General features: G+C 47.9%; 1 pseudogene; it reads left to right on the top strand.

The window, feature by feature from the left end:
- Window positions 1-8,589: 8,589 nt before the first annotated feature.
- LOC132235152 (pleckstrin homology domain-containing family G member 5-like) lies at window positions 8,590-10,650 on the top strand (annotated as a pseudogene).
- Window positions 10,651-11,227: the final 577 nt, after the last annotated feature.

The following is an 11,227-nucleotide window of genomic DNA, read 5'->3' as shown; positions in this document are numbered from 1 at the left end:
GAATAGTCAGTCCATTCCCTTTCTATGTCCCTGATTATATTATAATCAACAGTTCATTCTGTTCATCAGATTATTTATTCACTTGATTCTTAGATTCACTTGTTGATAGATGCATATTTGTTGTTCATAATTTGTATCTTTACCTTTTTCTTCCTCTTCCTCTTCTTAAAGGATACCTTTCAGCATTTCATATAATCCTGGTTTGGTGGTGATGAACTCCTTTAGCTTTTCCTTATCTGTGAAGCTCTTTATCTGACCTTCAATTCTGAATGATAGCTTTGCTGGATAAAGTAATCTTGGTTGTAGGTTCTTGGTATTCATCACTTTGAATATTTCTTGCCACTCCCTTCTGGCCTGCAAAGTTTCTGTTGAGAAATCAGCTGACAGTCGTATGGGTATTCCCTTGTAGGTAACTGAGTTTCTTTCTCTTGCTGTTTTTAAGATTCTTTCTTTATCTTTTGCTCTTGGCATTTTAATGATGATGTGTCTTGGTGTGGTCCTCTTTGGATTCCTTTTGTTTGGGGTTCTCCGCGCTTCTTGGACCTGTAAGTCCATTTCTTTCACCAGGTGGGGGAAGTTTTCTGTCATTATTTCTTCAAATAGGTTTTCAATATCTTGCTCTCTCTCATCTTCTGGCACCCCTATAATTCTGATGTTGGTACGCTTGAAGCTGTCCCAGAGGCTCCTTACACTATCCTCGCATTTTTGGATTCTTTTTTCATTTTGCTTTTCCGGTTGGGTGTTTTTTGCTTCCTCGCATTTCAAATCATTGACTTGATTCTTGCGCTCCTCTGGTCTGCTGTCGGGCGTCTGTATAATATTCGTTATTTCAGTCCGTGTATGCTTAATTTCTAGTTGGTTCCCCAATATAAGATAGAGGGTCTTATTAGTTTTCGTGTAGATCTCATTAAGTTTATCGGCAGCTTCTAAACAGTTCTTGAGAGACCTTAAAAGTGTGGTTCTGAACTCTATATCTTCCTTTGACAATTTTGTCCTGTTTCTTTGTCTCCGCATTTTGTTATGCTTCCTTGGTGCACCCCCTAGTGGTCTTTGTTCGCAGTCTTATAGTTAAACCTTGATTGTTGTAGCTAATTCCAGGGAGGGTTTGACCTCTAGGCCAAGTGGCTATGAGAATCAGCTGTGTCAGCAGTGAGAGAACTTCTGTCCTCTAGGGAGGTGCTAATCTAGCCTTTGCCTGAGGCTATCCAGCAAATGCCTCTGTGCAGGGCTTGGGCAGGGCGGGTCGCACAGGATCAACAGGGTGGGCCGGAGAGAGCAGTTATGGCGGCTCTCAGTCCTGTCCCCAGGGACTCTGCCTCTCTGAGTCCCAGCACCCGCTGCAAAGCTTGGAGAGAAAGCTGCACTCGCTCTGACTGAAGCCAGACAGTCCCGCTTCTCCCGTTTGAGTCTGGGTCCCTAAAGACTCGCCCGTATCTGGAGCTCAGAGTCTGCGACTCCCTCCCGATTGAAAACAACAACCGAGCCCTCCGCCGCCAGCCCGCTCCTCGCACTCCGCACCTCAGAATTTGACTTCAGCACTGCACCTTCTCTGAGTGTCCGTGTGCGTTTCTCTTTCCTCCTAGTTGTAGGACTTCCACTCAGCCAGCGTTCCTGTGGTTCTGGGTGATGTCCCTTCCGTTTTTTGGTTTCACTTTTGAAGTAGTTGTTCAAAGCAGCAAACTCCGGCGTTAACCTATGCCGCCATCTTGGTTCTCCTCTATTATCTTTGTTATTATTATTTTTAATTTTAATGAGTTTGAACATTTTTAAACCAAGGGCAATGAACTAACTATTTCATAGTGAATCTTCAATATTTGTTTTTGTCTTCTCATGTGCCTTATAGATATTCTTGTGCATTTCCCAAAGATATTGTTGCTTCTCAGTATGCCTTAATATTTCAACTGCTGGTAGAAATGCTATAAGAATCAAACTGCATGGTCAGTTTGTGCTATATTAAGATTGAAGGCTATAGTGTAATATACTGGGTTTGTTTCCCTATTTAGAGGTTTCTTTTTGGGAACTGCTCCTTCTTATTTAGTACAGATGCCCATCCCATAACCCTACCTCCTTGGCCAATAAGGTAGGTATGATGTTCCAGTCAGAACATCTCATCTCATTAGATGCAATGATTTAATAAGAAGTGAGCACAAGGCACAATAAAGCCAATCAAAATCTTTTTGAAGTTTTTATATGAACAGGAATAAGAAAAAAAAATTCCTTTTTTCTCTTCAGACACCTTGAGCATAGAAGATCATGTCAGCATAGAGCTTCTAGAGGCCCTCTCTACTGCAGGTATCCTTTTGAAAGTGATAGGAGATAACCCATTCTCTTGTTGTTTTTTTGTTTTGTTTTGTTTTGTTTAATTGCTTTATTGATTAAGGTATTACATATGTGTTCTTATCCCCCCATTACCCCCCTGATCCCCCCCTTATGTCCTCACCCCCCTGTTGTCTGTGTCCATTGGTTAAGCTTATATGCATGCATACAAGTCCTTTGGTTGATCTCTCCCCCTTACCTCCACCCTCCCCTACCTTCCCTCTGAGGTTTGACAATCTGATCGATGCTTCTCTGTCTCTGGATCTGTTTTTGTTCATCAATTTATGTTGCTCATTATATTCCATAAATGAGTGAGATCATGTAATATTAATCTTTCTCTGACTGGCTTATTTCACTTAGCATAATGCTCTCCAGTTCCATCCATTCTGTTGTAAATGGTAAGAATTCCTTCTTTTTTACTGCAGCATAGTATTCCATTGTGTATATGTACCACCGTTTTTTAATCCACTCATCTGCTGATGGGCTTGCCGTTTTTAGCTTTTAGAGGTTGCCTTCATTTCTTGGTTTGTAGCCCCTTCGTCTACCTTCAAAGAGAGCAGCATAGCATCTTAAATTCTCTCTCTCTCTTCCCTGCTTCTGTTGTCACACCTCCTGTTGTGACTCTTACACTCTTGCCTTTTGACTTCTGTGATTACAAACAGTCAATCTGGATAATCTGAGGATAATCTCCCCACTTTAAGATTCTCAGCTTGATCACATCTGCAAAGTCACTTTTGCTAGGTAAGGTACATAACATTCATAAATACCAGAGACTAGGACAGAGACATGTCCTTGAGTGAGGTGGGAGCATTATTCAGCCATAATGCTGGAGATCAAATAGTATAAAAGGTAAAAAATGAATTAACAATGTGGTGGTGATTTGGTGTCCTTGACCAGAGCAATTTGGCCAAGTGATGGGGTGGAAAAGCTGATGAGAGTGTGTGAGAAGAGTTGGGAAGTGTGGCTCTTAGAGTACCAAGGCAGTCAGGCTGGAGATCAGGAAGAACTGATGTTGCAGGAGAAGTCTGAAGGCAGCCTGCTAGCAGAACTCTCTCTTGCTAGAGGGAGGTCAGCCTTTTGTTCTAATCATGCCTTCATTTGATTGAAGGAGGCCCATCTGCATTAAGAAGGATGATGTGTTTTACTCAAAGTTCAGACTTAGAAGTAAATCTCATCCAAAAATACTTCAAAGAAACATTCAGAATAGTGTTCAACCAAATATCCGGATACCATTACCCAAACAAGTTGATACATAAAAATGAATCATCAAAAAATAAGAAAGAGGAAAATAGCATATTAACTTAATATGAAATGAGGACAAAAAAATAGTGAGGCAAACAAAATAGAAACAGATACATGGATACATGGAACAGACTGACAACTATCAGAGGGGAGGCGGCACTAGATGAAGGAGTGTGAAGAGATGAGCCACAGAACATATATGCATAACCCATGGGCACAAACAACAGTGTGGTGATGGCCAGAGGGAAGGGGTGGGGCGAGGGGATGGATGGAGATGGGCAAAGGAGTGGAAAATGGGGACAACTGTAATAGTGTCAACAATAAAAAAAAAGTTAAAAAAAAAGAAGTAGGGATAGGAAAAAGGAATATACTGAGCCACATCAGGGATAACTGCTGAAGGCAAAGACCAACAGTAGTTAACATATAAATGTGAGAATTCCATTAGAAGGCTAATGGACTTTGATATTCAGCTGGGCTGAAAATCAGCATTACATTACCCTGCTGCTGGCCAAATGGCTGAAGGCAATCCCCTAACCTGATAATCCTTCTATTGTTTACCAAACTTTACCATTCATATGCCTGTTTGTATTCTTAAAGGGCAAATGTGTAGTCAAGTAAATAAAAGCTTTCAGGGAGCTTCTCTGCTAGAGGGAAGTTATCCACCTGGCTCCCCCATGCCTTCTAAATTCATATTTCTTGTCTAGTGCATCCATTTCTGTATAGCCCCTTCTCCAGTCTTTGAACCCTAGCTGCAAATGGATGCGGCATTCACATCTGGTTCCTCAAAAAGAGACCTAGAGAAGAAGATTCACCTGAGTGAAAAATCAAGTTCACTGGAAAGGTGGGAAGTGCACCGAAAAGGTGGGGAAATTCACTGCATACAAAGCCTGTGCCAGCTTTGGAAGTCTCAAACTATAAAGTGGGCGGGAACATCTTTTATTTCAGTCAGGCTATAATGGGGAAGAATTTGAGTAAAAGGCAAAAACATCATTGTAAATTTTTAGCTTGCATGCTTAAGGATAAAGAAATTAAAATGTCAAAAGGTACTCTCTTAAAGCAGGTGCAAGGAAAACGAGTGCCCTTGTCATCTTTAACTTTGCAGGCTCTTATTCAAACTGCATTATGCCTAATTTGTATTGGGGATCAAAAGTCTGTAACACCTAAGGCCCTGGATCCTCCGCCTCTAGTGTGGAAATGCTCAACAGCTAGAGAAAATGGGGCTATCAGTTGTTTTACAAAAGGAGTCTTTAATGCTTTGTCTGAAAATTACCATAGGAAGCCTTGGGACAAGCAAATTTTAGCTAAAATAACTTTAGAAGCCAGTCAATGCTATGGAGAACAGAATAAGATAAGATCCATGAAAAGAACTCTGATTTATTAAGTCGTGTCTATGTGTTATGGGCACTTGTCTGTTGATTGTTGTTTTATCTGTCTTTGTTGTTTATTGTTAGTTTACTAAGCATGCCTTTAATTTAACTTAATAGAAAAGAAACAGTAGATGGACAGGCCATTACTAAATTTCCCCAGAGCAAACAGAATGTGGGAATGGGGAAAGAAAGAATAAGAGCAGTACACGTAGCTGATAACAGAACTTCTAAGAAAATTCCCTAGACAAAGGGAAGTAACTGAAAAAGGCCCCAGCCCATTAATTACTAGGTCTTTTGGTGATCCTGTAAAATGGATGCCCACTCCCAAGAGTGCAATTAAAAGTCTCATTTTTGCCATGTTTTTATTTTCTAGTCCATCATTTGAAATTTGGATAGATGAGACATTTCTCACAATTTAAGGGAGACATCTGGGATTTCTGTACCTGTGAAGAGAAAAAGGCTAGTTTAAGAGAAGGTGTGGCCTTCTTGGATTGAGCCCAATCTCTTTACAGACACTATAGAATAAACCCAAGACTTTTGTTCTTTAAAAGATGTTGAAGATGATACAAGGAAAATATACAGGCTGTATTTGGGCAATAAGATTAGTGTTTCCATAATAAAGGATTGTTCTTAAATAATAATGAACCATATTCCAAGGTTAACATTAAAAGCACTGAAAGGTCAGTAAATTATCTCTGTTATAGAATTTGCCAAAGTAAATGCCTTATCAGCGGTTTTGAACCTGTGGGTTGTGACCCCTTTGGCGGTCGAACAACCCTTTCACAGGAGTCGCCTAAGACCATCCTGCATATCAGATATTTACATTATGATTCATAACAGTAGCAACATTACAGTTATGAAGTAGCAAAGAAAATAATTTTATGGTTGGGTCACAACATGAGGAGCTGTATTTAAAGGGCCAGAAGGTTGAGAACCACTGCCTTAGATGGTGATAATTGGCTGTGGAATTTCAAAATTGTTGAAACATGGATGGATGTAACTAAAATGAAGAATTTGTGATGAAGCTTTTCAGTAATAATTATAAATATATTAATGATGAGGGTCTGGTCACTCAGGAGATGGATGACTGCGCTCTCTGTTGGAGGAAAGGGCCAGTTGCTCCACTCCCTGTAAAAGAGGAGAACCCGGCAGCAGCAACCGTAGAAGTTATCTCTAAGGAAGAATGGGACTGCTCCCTCCTCCCCCTGCCTTTTCACCATGCCTATACATGGTTTTCCAGGGTCCTTGATGACTTAGTGTTGGGGTCCAGCCCCAGCAGGTCCAGGGGTTCCCAAAGGTGTGGACAGAGTCAGCGAAGAAGGAATGACACGGAGGCAGCGTTCAGTCGATCAGTATAGTGAGGTTCTCTAGCCAGTTTCTCCCTTTATTGTCCTGTTACATCTGTATTTATACCAGTTGATTTTAATCCTATCCATTCTATTCCAAAGGTTAGGGCATTTGTTAATCTAGTTCTGTTGAGTTTAATCCTGTGTAGGTTAATCTCTGTGTTCCATTATAAGGGCTATTCCAAGGTCACTGCTTTCCTGATAAGCTACAAGGAAGTGACTGAAGGAGATTATCCTACCCAGTAAAGGTTATGTCCTCCAAGCCTCGCTGCTTGCCTTCCCTGGGACTGCCCTGTGTCGGTGAGTCTCTAGGGGTATAGGCTTTGGTGCTTTCACTGGTGGGCAGACCCCTGGAGATGTGGGCCCAACAAGTCCCAAATTTATTGCCAACAGTCTTAGTCCAAGTTCTTCGTAAGTAGTACATGGTATTTCTGTAACACTAGGGGGTTTCACTGATTTATTCTCTTCCTTAGTCCTGTTAATTCCTAACTCCAGGGAAAAAATCCTCACCTGGGGAAACAACCTTTCTCTGGGAGGTGGTCTTGTTTAAAACACATAGTACTAAGAGGGGGAGCAAACATATTAAGGACAGTATGCCATATACGCCAGGTCCCTTGAAACATATGCTGTGCAGATGTTTCTTCCCTGCAGCAACTGTGTCAAGCAGCAAGGATGGACCAGCTTCCGGCAACTTAGGGCTTTAGAGTATTGCTGAATTAAATAATAAAAATTATTAAATATCTAGGTATTTTAAAATAACAAAATACTGAAATATCAATCTAAGTTTACCTCATATGAAAAATCTAAAGGATAGAATTAAATCTATTAATTAAATATGTCTTGTATTTTATTTTAAATATATCCTTAACAATATAAATATATTACTAATCTGAGAAATGCTAAGTATTTAACTTGCCACCTAAAATTTAAGTCTTCTAAGACTTAAAAGTTCAAATTAAGTTGGAAGAAATTATGTGGTTGTGATAACAAAATGCATCAAGTATAGAAATTCCATTTTGAGAAAAATAATTCTTGTGTTTTCTCTGGAGAAATTAGTAGTTCAAAATATATTGTAATCCTTATGTATACTATGCATAGTAAAATTTTAACCTAGGATATAATATTTTATTGTCTGATTAAAAAATAGGATTAATTCTATGGTCTGAACCAATCCTATCTAATAATAGAGAAACATGGTAATTAACCGTAACTTCGCTACCTTTCCCATTGGCTAATCAGACCTATATGCAAATTAACTGCCAACCAAGATGGAGGCTGGCAGCCAGACAGCTGAAGCTAGCAGGAGGCTTGGTTGCCTCAGCGATGGAGGAATCCAAGGTTCCCCGCTGCCCCCGCCTGCCTGCCGCCTGGCTCTGAGCTCCTGAAGCAACAGCTCCAAAAGATACAATGTTTCAATTATAGGAGCTAAAAGATGTCAGTTAATTTGCATATGCAGGCTCCAAGAGGTGGAGCGAAGCCAAATAGCCCTGAAGCCGCAGAGCCCGGGGCTCAGCGGAGCAGAGAGGCCTCCTGGCCCTGGGATCAGCAAGCCTGATGGAAGCCCTGTGTGTTTATGCACCCTGGGGGTGCAGAGGTCCCGTCCTAGGCAGAGGCCGATGGTGAAACTTCTGACTCCAAGACGCGGCCTGGGGAGCTGGAAGGCGGCTCCTCTGACCTCAGTGCTGGAGTCCCGCTGCTCCACCAGGAGAGGAACAGAGAAAGGCCGGAGCCTCCCTCAAGGTGACCTGAAATCCCCACCCACACCAGGCAGGCTGCTGGGACGGGTCCTGGAGGATTCAACTCCAAGCCTAGCCGGTGGCCCTGCCGCAGCCATGGCACTCCTGGGTGCAGGCCCCAGCGGGACGCGGGTGGCGGCAGGGGCACCTTGAGTCCCTGGGCTCCTTGCCTGCCTTCCGTGGCCTCCTCCTGTGTCAGGGCCTCGCCCTCTGTGGCCTCCTCCTCCCCAGCGCCCAGAGCAGTGGACCCACTGAGGGCGCTCCGCTCCCTGCTGGCCAAGGGGGTGAATGGAGCAGCGGGGACTCCGGGGTGAAGGGTCGCCCTGGGGAGGAGTCCGGACACCTGCACGCCCTGCTCCTGGAGCGCTGCCCAGGCCCTGAGCGCAGCAATGAGCTGCGCAGGCCTGGAGGGTGTGGGTGGGGGTGGGCGCACATGCACCTGGTGTAGCGGAACATGCTGAGGAGCTCCCCACCTTCCGGGGCCTCCTCCTGCTTCAGGGCCTCGCCCTCCGTGGTCTCCTCCTCCCCAGCGCCCAGAGCAGCGGACCCACGGAGGGCTCTCCCCGCTGGCTGAGGGGATGAATGGAGCGCGGGGACTCCCGGGTGAAGGGTCGCCCTGGGGAGGAGTCCGGACACCTGCACGCCCTGCTCCTGTTCAGCAACATCCCCGAGATCCCGCATCTGCACCGCCACCGCGGGCTGTGGGGCAGCGTGATGGCGCCGATGGTGGAGAAGGTGCAGCGCACGCGGGGCTGCTGCAACCCGGGACCTCCTCAAAGGCTTTTGATGTTCGGCTCCCTCTTCAAGCCCTACATCCGGTACTGCATGGAGGAGGAGGGCTGCATGGAGTACACACGCAGCCTGCTGCCCGACAATGACCTTTTCGCGGCCTAGGTGACGTGGGCCGAGAAGCACCAGCAGTGCCAGCGGCTGAAGCTGAGCGACATGCTCGCCAAGCCCCACCAGTGGCTCACCCAGTACCCGCTGCTGCTCAAGTCGGTGCTGAGGAAGACGGGTGAGCCGCGTGCCAAGGAGGCCGTCATCACCGTGATCAGCTCCGTGGAGCGCTTCATCCACCACATGAACACGTGCATGCGGCAGCAGCTGGCCGCTGTGGTGAGCTGCATGGACGCCTACGAGGTGGTGGAGGGTAGCAACGACGAGGTGAACAAGCTCCTGAAGGAATTTTTGCACCTGGACCTGACCCGGCCCATCCCTGGTGCCTCCCCGGAGGAGACGCGTCAGCTGCTGTTGGAGGGCAGCCTGAGGATGAAGGAGGGAAAGCACAGCAAGATGGATGTGTACTGCTTCCTCTTCACGGACCTGCTCTCAGTGACCAAGGCAGTGAAGAAGGCTGAGGGGACAGGGTCATCAGGCCACCGCTGCTGGTGGACAAGATCGTGTGCCGGGAGCTGCGGGACCCTGGCTCCTTCCTCCTCATCTACCTGAACGAGTTCCACAGCGCCGTGGGGGCCTACACGTTCCAGGCCAGCGGGCAGGCTCTGTGCCGGGGCTGGGTGGACTCCATTTACAATGCCCAGAACCAGTTGCAGCAGCTGCATGCGCAGGAGCACGCGGGCAGCCAGCAGCACCTGCAGAGCCTGGAGGAGGAAGAGGAAGAGGAGGGTGGGGAGAGTGGCACTTCCGCCGCCAGCTCCCCCTCCATCCTGCGCAAAAGCAGCAACAGCCTGGACTCCCAGCACTGCGCCTCGGACGGCTCCATGGAGACCCTGGCCGTGGTGGTGCTGGAGCCCGGGGAGACGCTCTCCTCTCCCGAGTTCGAGGGCGGCCCCTTCAGCTCCCAGTCGGACGAGATGACCCTCAGTACCACCGCCTCATCTGTCACACTGACCAGAGAGCTGCTGGCCCTGGGCCCTGGGGACGGCCGCTCCTGCTCCATGGACTCCGCCTACGGCACCCTCTCCCCCACCTCCTTGCAAGACTTTGCGACCCCAGCCCCTGTGGTGGAGCCACCCCCGACCCCTAGATTTACCACAGGCCCCTTCACCCCCACCCTCTCCCCGCCTCTGCTGCCGCACCCCTGTTCAGCTGCTGCCCCGCCTGCCCCACCTGCTTAAGTCCAAATCTGAGGCCAGCCTCCTGCAGCTGCTGGCAGGGGCTGCCACCCAGGGGGCGCCCCCAGCCCCCAGCCGCAGTCTGTTGGAACTCTGCTTGGCTGCCACAGCCACCGGCACTAGGACTCGGGGCTCCCCTCACGAACTGGGCCCCGCTGGAATTGCGGGGGCGCACCAAGCCCTGGCAGTGGCTCCCAGCTATCAGAAATGGAGGGCAGGACCGCCTGCCTGGCAGGGGAGCCCAAAGGGCCCGCCAGGAGGAGCAGAGAGCTGCCCTCAGGGACCTCCCCCAGGATCCAGCCTGAGCCACCACCACCCCCCCCCCATCTCTGCTCAGCACAGGAAGCTGGCCCAGCTGGCCCAGCTCTACCGCATCAGGTCCACCCTGCTGCTTAACCCCCAGGCCCTGAGCACAGCGTGGAGCCGCCATGCCTGGAGGGCACAGTGGGGGGCAAGCGCACGTGCGCCTGGTGCAGCAGAACTTGCTGGGGAGCCGCCTGCCTTCCCGGGCGGGCCTCAGACCCAGCGCCCAACGTGGAAGGGCCGCAGTGCGGCCACCAGTCCCTGAAGGCTGCCCTGAAAGTCACACAAAGACAACCTGCTGCTGGAGGGCAGGCATGCGGTGCTCTGGGAAGACGCCGGAGGTAGGGAAGGAAGGTCATGGAACGGAACAATTACAAGTGGAGATACCAAAGGTTCTGAAAGCAGAGGACCAGCTCCCTGCAGACCTGAACTCCCTGTGGGCCTCTTTCTCGGCCTGTGGAAGCGGTGCAGACACAGGAGGAGCTGATGGACCGGGGCTGCGCCCAAGGAAGACTCAGAGGAAGCAATGTGTGGACAGGGCCAGGCGGAGCAAGCAGGCCGGTGCGGAGCCCGCTGGAGCGCAGCCAGACCCCAAGGCGACCACCAAGCCAGGCCCCAGGGAGAAGCGAGCAGATGCCACTCCACTCGCTGGAGAAGACCATTGAGCAGAAAACTAAAGAAACCGAATTTACATCATTTCCCAGGTGGAGAACAGTTGGCATGTAAGCCCCTGACCAGTGCCCAGCCTCTCCTCTGTCTGTGTATCTCAGTCTTAGGTACTATGTTCTCTGTTCTCTCTTAACTGCAACTCATTTTTAAACTAGATTGCTTTTAAAAGAAGA

The sequence above is a fragment of the Myotis daubentonii genome, chromosome 1 (assembly GCF_963259705.1).
Source record: "Myotis daubentonii chromosome 1, mMyoDau2.1, whole genome shotgun sequence".
NCBI lineage: Eukaryota > Metazoa > Chordata > Mammalia > Chiroptera > Vespertilionidae > Myotis > Myotis daubentonii.
Note: the sequence above shows the minus strand (reverse complement) of the source record. Positions and strands in the feature narration are given on the sequence as shown.